The 19701-nt window shown below is 58.1% G+C and overlaps 1 protein-coding gene across 2 annotated transcripts in view; it reads right to left on the reverse strand.

The window, feature by feature from the left end:
* ADGRL1 (adhesion G protein-coupled receptor L1) overlaps positions 1-13205 on the reverse strand; it is a 47903-nt gene extending 34698 nt beyond the window's left edge. The window contains exon 1 of one of the 2 annotated variants that reach the window (XM_089905406.1): positions 12009-13205. The gene's annotated coding sequence lies outside the window, so the exon portion shown is untranslated. The remainder of the gene's footprint in view (positions 1-12008) is intronic. The other variant, XM_022558834.3, reaches the window with a different exon arrangement.
* Between the last annotated feature and the right edge of the window lie 6496 nt (positions 13206-19701).

A 19701-nucleotide genomic window follows, 5' to 3' on the forward strand; every position in this document is an offset into this window, starting at 1 on the left:
TCATCATTTAATGCTTTTTAAGTATAGAATTCAGTGGCATTAACTGCATTCTCAATGCTGTGCCACAACCAGTGCGATCTATTTCCAAAACGTTTGTATCACCCCAAACGGAAACTTGGTACCCCGTTAACCAAGAACTCCCTCTCCCCTCTCCCCTCAGGCCCTGGTGACCACTCATCTACTTTCTGTCTCTACGCATTTGCCTGTTCTGGGCACCTCATATGCATGGAGTCATATCGTGTTGGCCAAAAAGTTCGGTCGGGTTTTTCCATAAGAAGTTATGGAAAAATGCGAACGGACTTTTTGGCTAATCCCCACACAATCTGTGGCCTTTTGTGTGTGGCTTCTTTCACTCAGCAAAATGTCTTTGAGGTTCACCCATGTTGTAGCCTGTGTCAGTTATTCCTCTTTCTGGCTGAGTAATATTCCACTGTGCAGCCGGACCACATTTCGTTTACCCATTCATCATTTAAAAAAAAAATTAAAAAAAATTAAAAAAAATTTCTTGGGGGCTGCGTTGGGTCTTCGTTGCTGCGCACAGGTTTTCTCTAGTTCCGGTGCATGTGCTTCTCACTGCGGTGGCTTCTCTCGTTGCAGAGCACGGGCTCCAGGTGCCACGGGCTTCAGTAGTTGTGGCGTACGGGCTTAGTTGCTCCGCGGCAATGTGGGATCTTCCCGGACCAGGGATCGGACCTGTGTCCTCTGCATTGGCAGGTGGATTCTCAACCACTGAGCCACCAGGGAAGTCCTAAAAATTTTTTATTGGAGTATAGTTGATTTACAATGTTGTGTTAATTTCAGGTGTACAGCAAAGTGAATCATTTATACCTGTATCCACTCTTTTTTAGAGTCTTTTCCCATATAGGCCATTACAGAGTATTGGGTAGAGTTCCCTGTGCTATACAGGGTCCTTAGTAGCTATCTATTTTATATGTAGTAGTGCGTAGATGTCAAAGTTTTTGGTTTTTGTTTTGGCCACGCTGGGCAGCTTGCGGGATCTTATTTTCCTGACCAGGGATTGAACCCATGCCCTCGGCAGTGAAAGCAAGCAGTCCTAACCACTGGCCCGCCAGGCAATTCCCTATCCATTCATCATTGATGGACACCTTAGCTTGTTTCCACAGAGGGACTTTTTAAAGATGTCGGGAATTCCCTGGTGGTCCAGTGGTTAGGACTCGGTGCTTTCACTGCCGAGGGCCCGGGTTCGAGGAACTACGATCCCACAAGCCGCTCGGCACGGCCAAAAAAAAAAACACCTTGACACATTGCTCCCCTGCTTAAACCCCTGCCGAGGTTCCCACTCCACATCCCAGGAGGTCTCGCACACCCGGCTCTTGCCCCTTTCCTGCTGCTCCAGCCACGCTGCTTCCCACCATGCAGTCTTGGCCTGTGTCTCTTCGATCTCAGCTCATGTCCCCTCCTCAGAGATGTGGGTGGGCCTCCGCCACCCCACACCACAGCACCTTGCGTTCAGGGCCCGTTTGTCCCGTCCCCGCCATCCCATAACCTCCCATGTCTCCATCTTCCTCTCTGTAAAATGGGGCTACCTCATAGGGTAGCTGCACGACAAGATGAATTCATACCCGTGAAACACACAGGGCCATGCCTGGTGCATAGTGAGCACAGAGTGTCCTGGGCCGAACTGTCACCACCATCCCCACCAATCACGTCACTGCTGTGTGACCTGACTCGTCCGCTCGTGGATTTCCTTTGTAGCCCCCGGAGAATGGAAGCTCCCGAGGCCGTCCCTTGGTGCCTAGACGTGCAGTAGGTCCTCAAACAAATATTGACCAGATGAACACAAGGATGGTGATGGGGGCAGCTGGACGGGGCGTCTGCCCTGTGACCTGGGGCCCAAGCCTGGCCCACACAGGCTGGGCACCATTGCCTCAGGGGCACAGAAAGTGTTCCCCATGGGCTGCCTGCTGCTCCCTGAAGCCCCTTCCCTGGAGCAGCTCCTCCAGGAAGCCCCAGGCACCCCCAGAACTGTCCGTACCTCGGGGCTGCAGCAGGGGGAACTGGGCACTGCAGCTTCTGTTCCCTCTCGTCCTGGCCTGTGCATGCCCACTCGGCCCTGGGGAGTTTTACCTGCTGCCTGGTGCTCACCTAAGCGAGGAGGTGGGTGAGGTCAGACGTGGATAGGTGGGAGCCACCTGGGAGGCCCAGGCCTGACTACCCCTGAGGCCTTGGGATGAATGGAATTGTGTTCCTCCCCCCTAAAAAGATACACCGGCATCCTATCCCCCAGCACCTCAGAATGGGATCTTCTTTGGAGATAAAGAGGTAGTCAAGTTAAAACGAATGAGGTCATTAGGGTGGACCCTAATTCAATCAGACTGGTGTCCTTATAAAAAGGGGATATTTGGACACACACACACACACCCAACCACCAAGGAGAACGCCACGTGAAGACGGAAGCAGAGATTGGGGTGATGCGTCTACAAACCAGGGATTGCTGGCAAACCACCGGAAGCCAGGGGAGAGGAAGGAACCAACCCTGCTGACACTTTGATCTTGGACTCTGGGCCTCTAGAACTGGGAGATAATAAATTTCTGTTGTCAGAGCCCAGTCTGGGGTATGTTGTCACAGCAGCCCTAGCAAACTCGCACAGGGTATCAGGGCACGTGGCGGGGGAGTTGAGGCAGAGATGGGGGCAGGGCCCTGAACCACACAACTTCAGGGGAGCCTTTCAACTACAGGGCGTGGGGACCCAGCTGGGATCTCCAGTGTGCCAGAACCACCCACCATGCCAGGGGCAGCGGCTGACACCTCTGTGCCCCGTTCTGAGCACTGCATGCCTGTATCTCCTTTAATCCTCAGAAGAACTTAGTAAGGGGGTGGGGAGTGTATACCCGCATTTTACACAAGAGGAAAGTGAGATCCCAGGGGCACCTGACTGGCAAGGGGTCTTTGAACCCCAGGCTGAGCATGGGGAGCTGGGGAGACCTGGGGGCCCTCGAAAGCCCCCTCCTCTGGCCCCACCGCACCTGTGTAAGCCTCCTGAGAAGTGGACGCGCCCACAGGGGTCAGGTGAGCCCCCACCTGTGTCTGTCCCCACCTCGAGCCTCAGAGGGCTTGAGCGGCCCCAATTCAACCCATGGGAAACAGGGCCCACCACCCTCTGAGCCCCAGGTGTGTCGGACCCCCAGGTCACGTGGGCCGCCCACGGGTCCCACACCTGCCTCCGGGTTTGCCTGAGCCCCATATCAGTTTCAAGTCGAGGGGCGGGTGCAGGGGGGTCCCAGGGCCGGGTGACATGGCCCAGGCTCTGTCCTCAGGTGCCCTGGCGTGGGGCAGGGGAGGGTGGGTGATAGGAGAAGAACCAGCTGCTGGAGGAGGGGAGGCACTGCTAGCTTGCCCTCGAGTGAGGTTGCCATGGCAACCCTCAGTGCTTGAGTGGGTGGGAGTCTGAATGTTCCGGGGCCCCTCAACACAAGCTTCCTGCCTCTTGCTCTGTCCCAAGCAGCCTTGAGTCTTCCCCAAACCCAGCAGCCCGAGAGCCCAGCTCCACAGGCCCACCTCCTCCAGGAAACCCTCGGGCATGGCAGAGTGGGTAACCAGCAGGCCCTGGGATAGGTCCAAGGACTTGGCTCCTGGGTGTCAATCTGCTGTGTGATCTCGGGCCAGGCTCTTGGCCTCTCCGAGCCCATTTCCCCATCCCTACTCTGGGACTAACAGACTTCCCTCACAGAGATGGAGCAAGTGCCCAGAGAGTGTCCGTCACATAACCTCCTTCAGGAAGGGGGCTGTGGGCTCAGGGAGGGCAGGGTCCCCACCAAACCCTCAGCTCCATCCCCTCATCTACCCATATCTCAGCGGAGGGCAGCCCAGTCCTCCCAGGCGCTCAAGAACCATACAGATATCCTGGACCCCTCTTCTCCTCTCATCCCTACAGCAGCTCCTGCGTCTCCTTCTTCAGAATCTGCTCACTTTCTCCTGACTCCTTGGTCCCCTCCCTGGTCCAGCCCTGTCGCCTCCTCCCCTGTCTCCCAGCTCTCCATCCTTGCTGCCCAGTCTGTTCCACATACAGCCACCAGAGGGCGCCCGTGAGCACCCCGAGTCTGGGCACATCCCTCCTCTGCTCAGAACCTTCCAAGGCTCCCACCTCACTCAGAGCAAAAGCCAAAGCCCTTCCTCGGCCCACAAGGCCCTGCACACTCTGCCCTGTCCCCTCCCTACCCTCACCTCTTTACACTTTCCCCCTCGCTCACTAACACCAGGCACAGTCCCCTCTCAGGGCCTTTGCACTGGCCGGTCCCTCCTCCCCAGATAGCTGCAGAGCTTCTCCCTTGCCTCCTTCAGGTCTTTAGGCAAACGCTGCTGGCTCTGGGAGGCCCTGCTGGCCCCAGCACTCTTGCGTCCTGCTCTGGCTTTATTTCTACGTGGCCCTCATCGCTAGCATGCCAGCCACACGTTTTACTTATTTGCTTATTATCTCTCTCCCACTAGATGTCGGTGCCACAGGGTGGGGTTTGTCCGTCTTGTAAATTTTAAAAGGTCACTCTAGCTGCCAAGTGGCGCTGGACTGCAGGGGGTGGGACCATTCAAAACCTCCCCTTCTCCCTGGATGCCTCCTTCCCGGTCTCCCCCGTCTATCTGCTACTCCCACCACTTCCAATCTCTACCCTGCAGCCAGCGTGATCTTTGCAAAATGAAAAGCCAATCACATCCCTCCCTGCCTACAGTCCTCCATGGCTCCCTATTGCCTCAGAGGCCTCAACATGGCATTTCAGGCCCTGGTCTCCTGCTACCTTCTCATCACCTTCTCTGCTCTGGCCTATCCTCACCCTCCACATCTCTCTCTCACATACCCAGAGGACTCCTGCCCTCTGTCCCTTCTTCCTCCAAAAGGCTCTGCCTGCCAGGACTGTGTTGGTCCCTCCTGTACCCACACTAATGGCACACTGGGGCTCCACATTTTACTCCCCTAATTGGACTTGGGCTCTGCAGCTGAAAGTCTATCCCACCAGGGAAAGTTCCATCGTGGGTTGGCCTGGCTGTCTGTTGCATGCCCAGCCCTGGGCAAGGAAAGGGTTCTTGTTAATTTGTTTAATGAACAAAGATGAAACAGACCCACAGAAGAGGTTGTCCATTCAGTGGATAGTTACCTAGCTCCCACCTGGTCACAAGTGCTTTGGAGGAAAATAGGCTTGTAGGGGAGAGAGAGAGAGGACGGGGTATGCGTGGGTGCAAATGTAGATGGGGTGGTCAGGGAACACCTGGCCAAGAAGGTAACATTTTAGCAAAGGTCTCAAGGAGGGGAGCCATCTAGGTACTGGAGAAAGAGTATCCAGGCAGTGGGAACAGCATATGCAAAGGCCCTGAGGTAGGAATGTGCTGAAGTGTGGCTTTGGCCCAGTAAGTGAGGGGAGAGAGGGAAGAGGTGAGGGCGGGTTTTACAGGGCAGAGCGAGCAGGGCCTGTGGGAGTGAGGTGGGAGCCGTGGAGGTTCTGAGTGGGGACAAGACGTGCCCTGACTCGGGTACTCACAGACTCCTGCTGGCAAGGGAAGATCAGACTGTGTATGTGAGGAGGGGTGCTTCCCACCCCCTCCCTCTTTGTTTCTCCAGGTCCACACTGCTGTCAGAACCAGAAACCTGCAGTTTCCCCCTCCCCCTCCCCTTCCAATCGATCATCTACTAAATCATGTCAACTCTGTCTTGAAAGCCCCACACGGGTCCATCTCTAATGTCTCAAGGCCTCCACCTGGTTCTTCACCTTGACAGCTGTGGTGGCCTCCTACCCACACTGGCCTCTCCACTACCCTCCCCTGCCCCACCCACCCGCCCTCTGCAGTTCTTTCCTACAAAGCAAGCCAGAGGGAGCGCATGCTAAACATTCCAACCATGTCTCATGGGCCTTGACCCCTTCACAGGTCTCCCCAGCCCCGTGGACAAGTAGAAACGCAAACCCACAAACAGTCCTTCAGCCCCCAAGACCGGCGTCCTCTCTCCCCACCTGGCCAGGAAATATCTTTCCTTCCCCCCCTGAGCCACCCCCTTCTTTCTGACCTCAGGGCAGGCCCCTCCCTCTCACAAACTCTCCCTCTCCTCCACTTTATCCCTCTTTCCCCTCCAGATCTTAACTGGGAAGCCCCCTCCACCAGGAAGCTCTCCCTGACTTGCAGGCCAACCGGGCACCTCTCTGACGCTCCTCGCCACAGTGGGTTGGTACCATGGTGGCCTGTGGTCCATTTCCACCCCAAGGTGTTCCCTGACTAGCCACAAGTCTCGCACTCACTCCAGGCATGCAGAGCAGTGCTGGCTCCCACGGGAGCCAGAGCCTGAGGCAGAGTGCATGGAAGAAGGCTCTGGGGCCCTCTGCTACCACCAGAGTAGCAGCGAAAGGGCAGAGACCAGAGGGATGGGGAGACGGTGCTCCGCAGGGCAAGAGTGAAGAGGCCCTGGGTCTCAGGGCCCTAGGTTCAAATCCCAGCTGTGCCCACTTTAGGCTGTGTGACGAGGCCCCCACCTCCCTCCTCTGCATTCTGTCTCTTCCCCAGGGGAATGGGTTGAAAGTCTCACAACAGTGGTTATGGAGCTTAGAAGTGATATCCAGCAATCCTACGCGTCTCTTTTAGAACACGTACTGTGTACCAGGCGCTGATCTAGGTGCTGGAGAGACAGCCATGCACGAGCCAGACACAAAGAACAAACACTAAAGAGGTCAATCCCGTGATGTACTAGTGTTGTGTGTGTGTGTGTGGGGGGGTGTCATGCAATCTTAAATACGGTGATGGGGAAAGGCTGGGCATGTCAGCAAAGCTCTGGGAAGCTGAGGGAGGAGCCACAGAGGTGCCCAGGGAGGAGAAGACTCGTGCAAAGGCCCTGGGGCTGGCCGGGGGCTGCCATGTTTGAGAACCAGTGAGGGAGCGACCACAGGGGAGTGGGATGAGGTGAGGGCAGGGAGGCGAAAGGGACAGACAGCACCAGACTTGCCCCCAGTGGGGCTGTCCCTCTGCTGATGAGGGGCATCCAAGGATGCCCTGACCTCCACCACCAGGGGCAATGGGGCGGGAGGGCGGTGGTGCTCCAGGGTGGGAGTTGGGTACCTATGGCCTGGACACTGCCCACAGCCAACGGGCTAAAAATGGTTTTGCCACTTTCAAAGGGTTAAGAAGAAGAGGGAGAAGACTGGTAAGCCCGCCAAAGTCTCCAGTACTTGCTGTCTGGGTCTTCACAGGGGGACTTTGCCGACCCCGATCTAGAGCAGTGCTACTCACCTGGGAGGGCGCACAATTTTGCTCCTCCTCCCAGGCTGTTTGGCGATGTCTGGAGACGTTTTTAGCTGTCACAACTGGCGGGGGTGGGGGGCGGGAGGGATGCTCCTGGTATCTAGAGGGTTGAGGCTAGGGATGCTAAAAAGTCCTATGATGCACAGGTCACTCTCCCTGCCAAAAATGACACAGCCCCAGTGTCAGGAACGCCACAGCTGGGAGACCCTGCCCGGGGTCCCTCACCTGTCTGCACCACCTCCCCGATCCTGGACAGGAGCGCCCACCTGGCTGCCTGGCCTACCGGGTATTTTTAGCCTCTGAGGGAGAGGCCCTGGCTATTTTTAGCTTTGGGGGGGGGTGGGCAAGGCTATTTTTAGCCTGAGCATCTATTTATTGCAATTTTTGTCTTCCCCAAATTTTGGAGTTGGGGGGAGGGTGGCAGGGGGGCTTCTACTTGGCTAATTCCCCAGCGCCGGGACAGACCACTGAAACAAGGGTGGGGCGTGAGAGAGAGCCTGGGTTAGTGTCTCCACAAAGGAGGGGTTGCTCAGTCCTTGACCATGGCACTCCTACCCCTGGCAAGGGCAGGGGGGCCCCACATTACCCTCCAGGCTCTAAACCCTATATGCATGCGGCCCTGCAGGGGAGCCGCCTGCCCACACTGACACCCTCACACACAAGAGCACCCATGAGGCCACCTCAGGGAGAGGCCTCACAGGTGTCTTCATGGGACAGGTGCAGAGCTGGCCTGGTCTGGCCCCTGGTGGGTAGCCCTGGATCCCCCAAAGGGACCGGGGTCGATGGGGAGCCCTCACTGTGCAAAGCCTGGGGGGAGTCCCCTGGGGGTCTCCAGTCCTTTGAGAGGCCCCCTCCCACTTACTCAGCTAAGAGTTCTTGAGCACCTACTGTGGGCCAGGCATAAGTCTAGGCACCTGACATCCGAAAGCAAACCAAGTAAAAAATTCCCTGAGCGCTTGGATCCTGGTCGGGGAGACAGACGATAAACAGGCACAATATATCAGGAAATCACAGAGTGTGCGAAAAGCCATCCACGCGACGGAAAGCCAGGAGGCGGGTGGGAGGCTGCAATTTTAAACAGGTTGCATGGGTAAAGGTTACTGAGGAGGTGACAACTGAAGCGGGTGAGGGAACAAAGTCTTTGCAGATGTCTGGCTGAGGGGTCCAAGTGAAGGAGCGGCCAGTGCAAAGGTCCTGGGGTAGGACTGCGTTTAGGAGCGGTGAGGAGAGAGCGGGTGAGGGGGAAGAGGTGATAGGGAAGGTCATGCAGGTTTGGACCACAGGACACCCCACGGGATTGGGATGTGCTGTGGTGCCAAGACGCAGGGGCTGCTGTTTTCCGAGTCAATGGCTGCCTCTCCCCAGCTGGGACTCTGGCCCTTCCGGATGGGGAGACACAAGCCTTCTCCCCCACTGCTACGACAGGAGCCCCTTGACTGAAATTGCTTTTGTCACCAGACTGTGTGCTCCCTGAGGACAGGACTGGGGCACTGTCCCCACGGCGTCCCCAGCACAGCGCCTAGTGAAAAGACACTTGGCAAATATTCACAGATTTCATGAAAAGGTGCACCCAGCCTCACTCCAAGGAGCCCTACATACATACACCTGGGAGCATGCCTGCAGGTGCCCACAAAATGCAGAGAGCTGCTCACACATGGAAACACACACACACACGCACGCACACGCACACACACACTGCCAGCCCCTCTGCAAAACTCACAAACACGAGTACAGAGGAGACCCTTAATGAACATAGGACCAGCCTGTCGGACACGTGGCCGGCTGCACACAGGCTCCTCCAGGTCACCATCCAAATCACACAGAACGGGTACACACAGGTGCGGACAGATGTGTAACAGAGGACTGGATTCCAGGGGCAGTGGGAGCCACTTCCAGACCTCTGTTCAGTGGTCCCCTCCCACCTGGGACCCCACTTTCTGTTTCATCAGGGTGGCCGAGGCGAGAGCTGGGAGGAGTGCCGGTACAGTCAGGTCCAGCTCCAGACCCAGGGAACCCCCATCTCAGGAGCATCCCCCCCATCCCGCCCCCCGCCTCCCTGGAGGGTCTGGAGGAGGGGAAATGTCTGGCGTCTGGAAATTGAATCCTCGAGAGGAGCCCACACAGAAACCAGAGCCTCCTGTGTGTCCTTGGCCACACGTCTGGCTGGAGAGGTAGGAGGGGGCAGAGACTGAAAACTTCAGCTCCCCGTGGCCAGAGGGTGGGGACATCGGGGATCCCTCTCCTCCTGTTCTCCATCACGGGCACCCATTTTGGGGCCAAGCAGCACAGCCTCCTGGGATCGGCACCCCCACCCCCAGATGCCCAGGCTGGGGCTGAAGCGCCACACTCTCTCCTGCCAGCCTGGGCACCCAGGGAGGACGCAGATGCCAGGCGCAGGCAGCAGGCAGCCCCGCACATGCAGGTGGACCCCAAGCCGGGACCAGATCGCTTGATGCGAACAGACTCCAGAGCAGCCAGGGCGCCCGCTGGCCCCTCCCCCACTGGCCGGTAGGGTCCTCCTTGGGCCCCCCAGGAGAAGAGGCTCCCCAGGGCAGGCTGGGAATAGAAACCAGGCTTCGAGTCTCCTGCGTTCCACCTCCTCCCTGCAGGCCCCACAGCCCAGATGCGCTGGTCCCCAGCTACCTGCCCTCCCCCAACCCCGGGCATCGTATCCACGTCCAAGGGCAGACATAGCACGGGTGATCCTGCCTTAGGCCAGCTCCCCACGAGTGGATGTTGGGATGGGCACCCCCTGGAGTGAGGGAGGGCCTGGTAGGGCACTGGAGAGCAGGAGTAACAAGCATGGGGTGAGCTAAGGCCCCGTGGGAGGCCAATGAGGAAGAAGAAGGTGGCAATGGCAGCAGGGGGGCCGGGCACTCACATGTGAGCACACACGTATGTGCTCGGTGCGTGGGGGCCACTGTTGCCAGCCAGGGATCGAATTGGTTCCCTTTTCTGCTTTCCAGATGATTTTTCATCTCCGTAATTAATGGGCAAGTCAGTTCTGAACAGCATGGCAGGCAAATTACTAGTTAGGAAGATCACAGATAACTTTCTCAATATGATAATGAAAGTTGTATTCCTTCTCTTAGTCTCCCTGTTTTCATCCTACTTTTAAGTAATACATTTGGCATTAGTGGGAGGGGAGTGGGGAGGAAGGAGAAGTCACCTGCCCCCAGAGCTGGGGCCTGACCCAGGCCGACCCGGAGTCCTGAGCCCCTGGCCATGGAGCAGATGGAGAGGATGAGAGACGGGGACCCTCCGTGGGGCACCCTGACACCCCGATGCCCGATTCAGGGCATCAGGCCTAGGAGACCACGTGGAGGGCAGGGAGCCCCCAGGCTGCTAGCCAGGGTGAAGGAGTTGGGACTGGGGTCAGGTTACAGGCTTATGCCGGCCCTTGGGTGCTGGAGAGAGGAGCAGAGATCAACGGCCTCTCCCCAAGGAGGATTGAGATCCACAGGCCCAGAGCAGATATCCACTCTCAAGCGTAGTACCCCACACCTATCCTCACACTGTCCAACCCGGTCTCCTCGATGACTCCTGAAGCAGCTAAGAGAACAGGGCAAGCAGAGAGCGGGAGAGAAAGAGAAAGAGAGAGGCGGAGAGACAACCAGCCATCTTGGCAGCCATTTTGAACCCCTCCCCCTGCTTCCCCCTGCACACCACATGTTTGGAGGTGGGCAGCGGAACCCAGGCCCTGGGTCCTGCAGAAGCCAGGAGGAAAGGGGGCCCTGTTCTCAAGGCTGGGACAGAGGGACACCCACTCAGCTGCCATGACTGTCGGGGGGAGAGGTGGGGGAGGGAGGAGTGGACTGCGGGGGAAGGTACAGTGAGGTGCTGGGTAGGGATGGGGCTGGGTGCTGACCGAGACTGGGAGACTAGGGACAGGGATGTGCGTGCGGGCTGTGTGCAGGCAGGGGGCTGGCTGTCTTCGGATGGGTGCCAGAGGTGCACTGGAGAAATGCCTGTGGGGCCACTTTTTGGCCAGGGCTGGAGCACACACAGCGCTGCCCACCCTCTTCTGCACGGACTCCGGTCACGGGACCCTCAGATGGAAAGATGACAATTGAAACCCCCAGGCTTTACCCAGTGAACACCTGGGAGAGAGGGAGGGCTTGCTCTCAAAGCCCGAATCCGGGTGGATTAAACCCAACAGCTTCCCACGCTTAACCGGGTACCGCGGAGGGAAGATGCTCTCGGTGGCTACAGCCGGCCAGACACCCAGACAGACCCCTCCCCATCCCCCGCGCCTCTGCCTCCCAGAGAAAAACAACCCCCAGCCCGGCATCCAGCGGTGCCAGCCCCCAACGCGGCTCCTCTGGGGGCCAGGGCCCGCGCGCGGCGCGCACACGCACCCTCTCCGCTCACACCCAAACACCTACACGAACAGGGCGCCAAGCACCCGCGCGCACACGCACCGGGGACACGCAGGCACCGCCGCGCCGCTTCCCCACAAAGGCTGGCGCGCGCGCGGGCACACGCAGCCACGCGCGGGCACACTCGCTGTCTCCTCCCCCCACCGGGCACCCCGCGGCCGCGCATCCGCACCCCCGACACTCCATGGGGGCTGCCCCTCCCGGTCCGCTGGCCGATGCGGGTGAGGTGCAGGCCGCCCTCGATTCTCCTCGCGCTCCTGTACGGTGACCCGCGGCTCCAGCATCCCCTCCCCCTTCCCGGCTAGCACAGGCCCCGGCTCCCACCCTCCCTACCTCGGCCCACACACCTGGCCCAGGTACGGCGTCCCCCTCGCCCTGGGGCCGCAGACACTCACCTGTCCGGCGCCGCTCCGGGGTCGGCTTTGCGCGTCTCTCCTGCGGCTCCGCGAACCCAGGTCCCCCGCCCGGCACATCTCCCGGAACCGGGGCGGGGGTTAAAAGGGCGAGGGTTGGCGGGGCCCAGCACCACCGCCACCAAACAAAAATTAAAATTAAAAAAAAAAAAAAGCGGATTACACAGTTCCAAAGGCGGCCCCCTCGCGGCAGCGGAGACTCGGGGCTGGGGGCGACCGGGTCCGCGCCCCTCCCAGGGAGGTAGGCGGCGGAGCGGGGGCGGTGTCAAAGCTCCGGGGGCTGGGGCGAGGCGGAGCCCCCCGAAGAGGCGCTAGCAGCTGCCCGCATCTCCCCCGCAGCTCCGCGGCCCCGACGGAGGCTGCACGTGTGCGCCCAGGCGACTTCCCAGCCCCCTCCGACGGTGGCAGCCGAGGGGTTAACGGGGCAGCTGGGGCGCCCCTGCAGCCCCCCGCCGCCCGGCGGCGCCGCTCCGGGGCCCGCGGGGCCCCATCCGCCGGGGCCTTCTCGGCAGACGGCGGGGCGGGGGCGCCGCAGCGACTACAGCTCCCGCGCCGACGGCTCGGGCTCCCCGCAGTGGCCGCAGGGGGCTCGGATAGGGGGCGGGCGCCGCGGAGCTTGAGGGGGGGCGCGGCTGTAGGCAGGCGAGGCGGTGTCGCGCCCCCGGGGTGGCTGAAGGGGGGGCGCCCAGCCGGGCCCGTGGGCACCGCAGGACGCGCGGACAGAGCCGGCGCCGGGCACCAGCAATGACAAGCCGCCTGCTCACCCCTCTCTCCGGCGCACCAGCTCCAGGAGGGGGGCGCGGGCGCGCATAAAACGCGGCGCGGAGCCGCCGCCCAGGACCGGCCGCAGCAACCTGCCCGAGCGCACCGGCGGCAGGCCCGAAAACCCGGGATGGACTTTACTCCCCTTCACCCCCTCTAGCCCCTCTGGAAAAACGGGGAGAGGGAAGGCGACGAGCTGGATCCCGGCGTTGGAACGGGAAGTGGAGGAGGGGAGACAAGCTCAAGGAAGACCCGGGGCGGATTTTGCCCGTAGCGAAGTAACGGAAAGGCGCCGAGCCCGGTGAGGGGAGAAATGGGAGAGATCTGGAAGAGGTATGCAAAACCCGGGTTGGATTAGATAGAGATGGGAGGAACGAAGGGAGCTGCGACAGGGCCAAATGCACCCGGGGCACGCAAATTTCGGGCCGGATTCTTCCTCGGGAGACGGAGTAATGCGTCATGCCTAATGCAGTGGGAACAAGCAAGACCTGGCCTAGAGTTCCCAGACCTGGGCTCGCAGGGGGCTCCAGGAGGGGGCTGCTTAGCGGCTAAGGCGCGTGGGCCGTCTTCCTGGCAGCTACGTGCAAGAAGGAGGGGCAAAAGGAGGGATGGACTCGAACTCGAAAGGATCCGGAGCGCTGGCTGCACCGAAGCGGGCAGGTAAAAGCGGTTTCACAATCCAGGGGTGATGCGCAGGGAATGCAATGAGGAGGCCGCTACCCTGAGAGACCAGACCTACAATGAAAGGCGAGGGAGGGCCGCAAAGCCAGGACTGGAATAGGCGGGATGGGACAAGACCCCCAGCAAAAGATCCCTGGCAACTGGACAAGGGCTTGGAGCTGACCGGGCCGGAGGAGCGGGGAGGGGGGGGGGGTGTTAGGGGGAGGTTAGTATCTATATAAACACCTCAAACGTCTCGCTTTGGGAGGGGGTCGGGGGAAGGGAGAAAAAAAATTGAATTTTAGGTTCTTGGCAAGAGCAAAACCTCGGTACGGATTTCCACAGCCTAGCAACTGCACTGCAGCCGGTGGACTTGAAGAAGTAGGGCAAGGAACCAGCGTGTTCCTAGGCATCTGGCCGAGTGAGGCGAGGGGCAGGTTTCAGGCTGAGGCTACCGAAGGGAGCCCTGCACCGCTCCCCCACCCCGGGGTGGGGAAGACAGTCCGACTTGGCTTAGATCCCCGGAGCCAGAGATGTGACTGCCAAGACCCACAGTGGGGACTATAAAACCGGGTCCCGGGCCAAAAATAGGCACTTGGGCAGAATAGACAGCTCAGTGCAAGGTGGGGGCTGAGGAAAAACTGGAGGGGGGTGGCAAGGATCCTTGAGGGGGGCGGGTACGGGAAGGTCCTGAGAGGTAAGATCCGGTGAGGATCTCGGGAGAGCGAACCTGGAAGCCTGGCATTTTATGAAAGATGGGTGCAACGCGAAGACTGATGGGTGGGGAGGAGCAAATCCCTGGCTTGGATGCTCGGGGAAGGGAGTCCATCCAAGGGAGACCTAAATAGTAAACCGGCCAGTTCATACAAAGTCCGGGCTGAATCTTGGCAGACACAGAGCGGGCAACAGTGGGGGGAGTAGGGCAGACAAGTCCCGATCTGGATTATAGAGGAAGGGGACTGGCTGAGGATGGGGAGGGGGGCAAACCCTTGCCTCTACCTCCAGGGAAGAGAATGCATTACCACCCCAACTTGGCTCTGCAGAATGGGTGAGGAATTGGGAAAGTGTGGAAGTAGCAGCGGGGCAGGTGGCATCGTGGTAAATACACAAAACTTGGGGCAGGCTAGGATGGGAACTATGAATATCTAAGAAAGCCTAAAGGGAACATCTGCAAGTGAATTAACCTGTCCTCTAAGAATCCCTTCCCAGAAGCCTGTCCCGGTGGCTGTGGCTGAATTTAGGGAAAGGCAGAGACTCCAGACTTCCAGGCTGGCTGGATAACCAGGGGCTACCTCTAAGGCACCCACCACCCTACGCCCCCTGCTGTGGGCAGCCATCGTTTCAGGGCAGGGATTCTTATAGCCTGGAACCTGGGCCAAATCCAGCACCCAAACTTCAGGGGTGGAGAGAGTAGGTGGGCTACCTTTGTTCCTCCTTCACACCCAGGGTTCCCTGGCTGCAGACTTTGGGCCTTAAATCTGGGTGACCCGGCCCATCAGCTGGATCTGAGGGACCAAATACGTATGAAGTTGAGGTTGGTGGCTGCGGAAAGGATCCCATCCATCTGTGGTTGGTGCAATACCAGGATGGGAGGATGGGGGAGGTTCCACGTCTCCACACATCAATTTCCCACTTTGAGGCATCTCGACAGCACCTGGTAGGACCCACGGAAGGCTTTGGTGTGCTGGGGAGAGGGGGCGGTGCCACAGGGGGCAACCAGGAACCCTCCCCCCACATCCACACAGTCAGCTTTCTATAAATCCAGCAGGACTGAAAGGGGGAAGAACGTGCATCTCGGAAAGCTGAGCATCTCCAGAGCCCTCTGGCTCCAAGCCTCCTCCCACCACTCCACCCTCCGGTCCTAAGCAGTCCACCCACCTCCCTCTGTGGAGCAACCCTGGGAACCTATGAGGGTGCCTGGGAGATGGCTCTACCTTGCATTCTTCAGTGGCTGCGAGAGGCAGTGTCTTTAACTTATATTAGGGTAAGGAGAGACATGCTTTAAGAAACCCCCGGCTCAGTTTGGCAAAATCCTGGCCAGGACGCCCTCCCAGCCCCTCCTATTTCTCCCAAAGCCCGTGGTCAGCGGAGCACCCCTGGTCGTGGCCGGGATCAGTTCACTAGCCTCCATTCCATCTCGGTTTTCTGGCCTCACGGGCGAGGGGCTCACGAGGCGAAGGATAAGTAGAGGCTGGGGGCGCGAAACAGCCCCAGCGCCTCTTCTCTCCCAAGACCCTGGGCTGCGCAGTCGCAGTGGAGGCCGCGCCAGCAGCCCGGCTCCGGAAACTAACGCGTCCGCGCGCGCGCGCGCGCAGTCTCTCCCGGGCTCTGAGTGCCCAGCACTGCGCGTGTCCGTCCCCGCGCCCAGGACGCCCTACTCCCTACTACCGGGGCGCTCCTCGCTTCGGGCATCCTACCTTGTGCCTCGGGATTCCCACGCCCAGCGTGACCCGCACCTTGGATACCCAACGTCCTGTGCATCCTGAGCCTGGACGTCCCACTCTTCTCTGCACCCTGTGCCAGAAAACCCCCGCACCCAGGTTGCCCCACGCCTAGGACACGCCATGTAGCGATCCCCCGGCGTCTTGGAGACCCTACATTCTGCGCACCTAGCACCTGGGGCACCCTGTACTCAGACGTGGATGGCTCTCTTCACCTGTGCCCTCTGCCCTTGCCCTGTGCCCTCCATGTGTGATGTGCCCACTGCTTCAGGCTCTTATGCTGACCGTCCTGGGCGCTGCGCTCCTCCACCCTCCCCTGTCCCCAGTGCTCTGTGTCCTCTGTCTCAGGCCTGGCGCCCTCAGTCATGGGTGTCCTACCTTGGGTTCCTTAGGTCCGGTGTGTGGCGGGGCTGGGGGATGGGTGAGGGGCGCAGACCCAGAACACGTGCGAGGGGGGAGCGGGGCTTGGGGTTGGGGATGAAACACGTTCCTGGATTCAGGAACAACGCTCAGACCTCCACTGCCCAGCAGGCGTCCCCAGCCCGGCTCTTCCTAGAGCCCGCTCAGCACGGGATGTACAACCCTGAGGGTCTTCTCATCATTCGGTTCATGTATTCATTCCTTCCATTTATTCTTCAAACACAGAGGACCCCTGACAGCCTTCAGTGTGGCCGGGTGCTAGGTGCTGAGAATGCCCTAGTGGCCTGGCAGCAGGACTGGAGGCCCTCTCAGGGTGCATCCCCATCCCGTGGGTAAGGCAGCTACAGAAAGCACGATGGAAGTAGCTCTGGAAAGTGAGCAGGGGGCTAGGGTAGTGGATGGTGAATCTGTCCAAGCCTTGAGGGGTGGATGGGTGGGGTTCTGTGTGCCCCTGACTCTCCTGGAAGCTCCCTGTACCCCCATCTTGGGCAGTGACTGAGCCCCGTTCTGTCCTATGCCTTCACTCAAATGAAAAGCCAGGTAAAGTGGTCCCAGAATTGAGCTGGGGGGATATTGCGTGGGCGGGGATTAATTCCAACTGCTGTCTTTGGGTGTGGGGGGAGGTATGCATTCAGTCAACAAGCATGTATTGAGCACCTGCTAGGTGCTGGGGGCACAGCAGTGAACAAGGCGGACAAGCTTCTCTGTTCTTGGGGCTGACATTCCAATCAGGAAGACAGATGAGAAATCAGACAAAAGATACAGGGTGTTAGATGATGATAAGTGCTATGGGTGCCCCGGTCCGGGAAGATCCCACGTGCCGCGGAGCACCTGGGCCCGTGAGCTATGGCCGCTGAGCCTGCGCGTCCGGAGCCTGTGCTCTGCAACGGGAGAGGCCCACGTACCGCAAAAAAAAAGAAAATTAAGGAAGGAAGACAGAAATTTTAGATAGAGGAGGTCAGGAAAGACCTCACTGAGAAGGTGGTATTTGGGTAAAGACCTGAAGAGATGGGAGGAGTCATGGGGAGATCTGGGGGAAGGGGGTTCCAGGCAGAGGGAACAGCCCATGTAAAGGTCCTGAGGCAGAAACATGCTGGGTGTTCAAAGGATCCATGAGAGGGCCTGTGTGGCTGGAGGGAGGGAGTAAGGGCAAAAGGAGGAGGAGGTGAGGGTAGGGAGGTAATGGGCCAGATCGTGCCGGCCTAGTGTGCTTTGGGGAGAACTGATTTTTGCTTGGAGTCAGCTGGGAGCAATGGAAGATTCTGAGCAGAGGAGGTATGTGCCCTGACTTAGATGTTCACAGGTGCCCTCTGGCCCTGGTGGGGGAACAGAGTGTGGGGGTCAAGGGCAGAAGCTGGGGGACCAGGGAGGAGGCGACTGCACTGGTCCAGGTGATCAATACTGGGGTAGGAGCAGGGAGGTGACAGGAGGTGAGCACCGGGTGGATTCTGGGTGTACTTTGAAGGTGGAGCAGATATATGGGAAGTGGGATGCAAGGGAAAGAGGCAGGTTAAAGCCTGTGGCCTGAGCACCTGGAAGGATGGAGACCCTCGAAGGAGGGGTGGTTTTGGAGGTTAGATCCAGGAGTTACATTTGGTTTAATAGATATTCAAGTGGAGGTGTCTGAGTAGGTGACTGAGGAGAGACCCAGGCTGGCTGAGAAGTGGACCGAGTCTCATTTAGTCTTTATTTTTTGGCTTTTTAAAACAGCTTTATTGAGGTATAATTCACATATCATACAATCTACTAGTCTTTTTTTTTTTTTTAATGGTTATCTTTATTGTTTTTTATTTTTTGCTGCACCGCATGCAGGATCTTAGTTCCCTGACCAGGGAAACCTGTGCCCCCTGCAGTGGAAGCATGGAGTCTTAACCACTGGACCACCAGGGAAGTCCCTCATTTACTATTAATGATCTCCCCGTGAGGTAGTTACTTTCTCCCCATGTTACAGAAGGGAAAACTGAGGCTTGCCCAAGTAGTTAAAAAAATTGAAGTCAGCTTCTGAGTAGGACTGCCTGACCCAGGACCTCGCTTGGAGCCGCTGCCCTGCTCCTCAAGTGTTGGTGGTTGCCTGGCTCCCAGCTTCCCTCTGGCTCATCCATTCATCCTCAAACACCAACAGATGGAGGAAGCGAATACTAAGCTCCAGACAGGGCAAGCACTGGGATGAAGCGAATGAGGCACTTCCTGGGCCACAAAACTTAAGAGGATGTCAAAAAAACTCAGCGATCAAGAAAAATAATATTGCAATGCAATATTTAAGAAACCCAAAATTCATGTAAAAAATCCACACTGACCAAAATAATCAACTTTTAAAATAAAGGCAGGGCCTTCCCTGGTGGCGCAGTGGTTGAGAGTCCGCCTGCCGATGCAGGGGACACGGGTTCGTGCCCCGGTCCGGGAAGATCCCACATGCCGCGGAGCGGCTGGGCCCGTGAGCCATGGCCGCTGAGCCTGCGCGTCCGGAGCCTGTGCTCCGCAGCGGGAGAGGCCACACCAGTGAGAGGCCACAGTAGTGAGAGGCCCGCGTACCGCAAAAAAAGAATAAATAAAGGCAGGATCAATATGAGTGCCGTATGGAGCCACATTGGAGCCTGAGGGGAAAGGGAACGTCAGGAAAACTGGTGCTATCTTTTTATTGAAGATTTTGACATTTTGTTCATCATGAATTTTTGCATGAATTTTTTTTTTTTTTAAGTATTGCATTAAAATATGCTTTCTCTTTTTTTGCCTCACCCTGGTCCTGACACTGGTTCCAGGCCCTGTTTTGGAAGCTGAGGGTATGATGGTGAATAAGAAACACAAAGTCACTGTCCTCCTGGAGCTTGCACTTTACTGGGGAGGCTGGTGATTCACTAGTAACAAGAAGAAAATTTCAGAATGTGAACAATTCTATGAAGGAAAAAGCAATGAAGAATCATGAGATGGGATGTGGGTGAGTATGATTTAGGCTAAGGTGGCTGGGAGGGTTGTGCATGTGGAGACATTTGAGCTGAGACCATGTGCAATCTGGGGGAAGGGTGTTCCAAGGAGAGGAAACAGTAAGTGCAAAGGTCCTGTGGTTGGAACAGACAGGACAATTTGAAGAGCAAGAGGGCCAGCTTGGTGGGACCACCAGACACAGCCTGAGAGGCTGTGGGGAGGGTCTGGATTAGATTCTCAGTGACAGAAGGGGCTAAGGGAAGACTATGATCAGGGGGATGGCATGGTCTTATTTGAACATGTAACAGATCATAGGATCAATAAATACAACATAGAATTACCATATGACCCGGCAATTCCACTCTTAAGTAAGTACCTAAAAGAATTGAAAACAGGTACCCAAATAGATACTTGTACACCAGCGTTCACAGCAGCACTATTCACAGAAGTCTGAAGATGGAAACAACCCA

Source organism: Delphinapterus leucas, unplaced genomic scaffold (genome assembly GCF_059928025.1).
Source record: "Delphinapterus leucas isolate spDelLeu-1000000601 "Yukka" unplaced genomic scaffold, BTC_Dleu_Yukka2 spDelLeu_asBTCV2_sq25, whole genome shotgun sequence".
Lineage (NCBI taxonomy): Eukaryota > Metazoa > Chordata > Mammalia > Artiodactyla > Monodontidae > Delphinapterus > Delphinapterus leucas.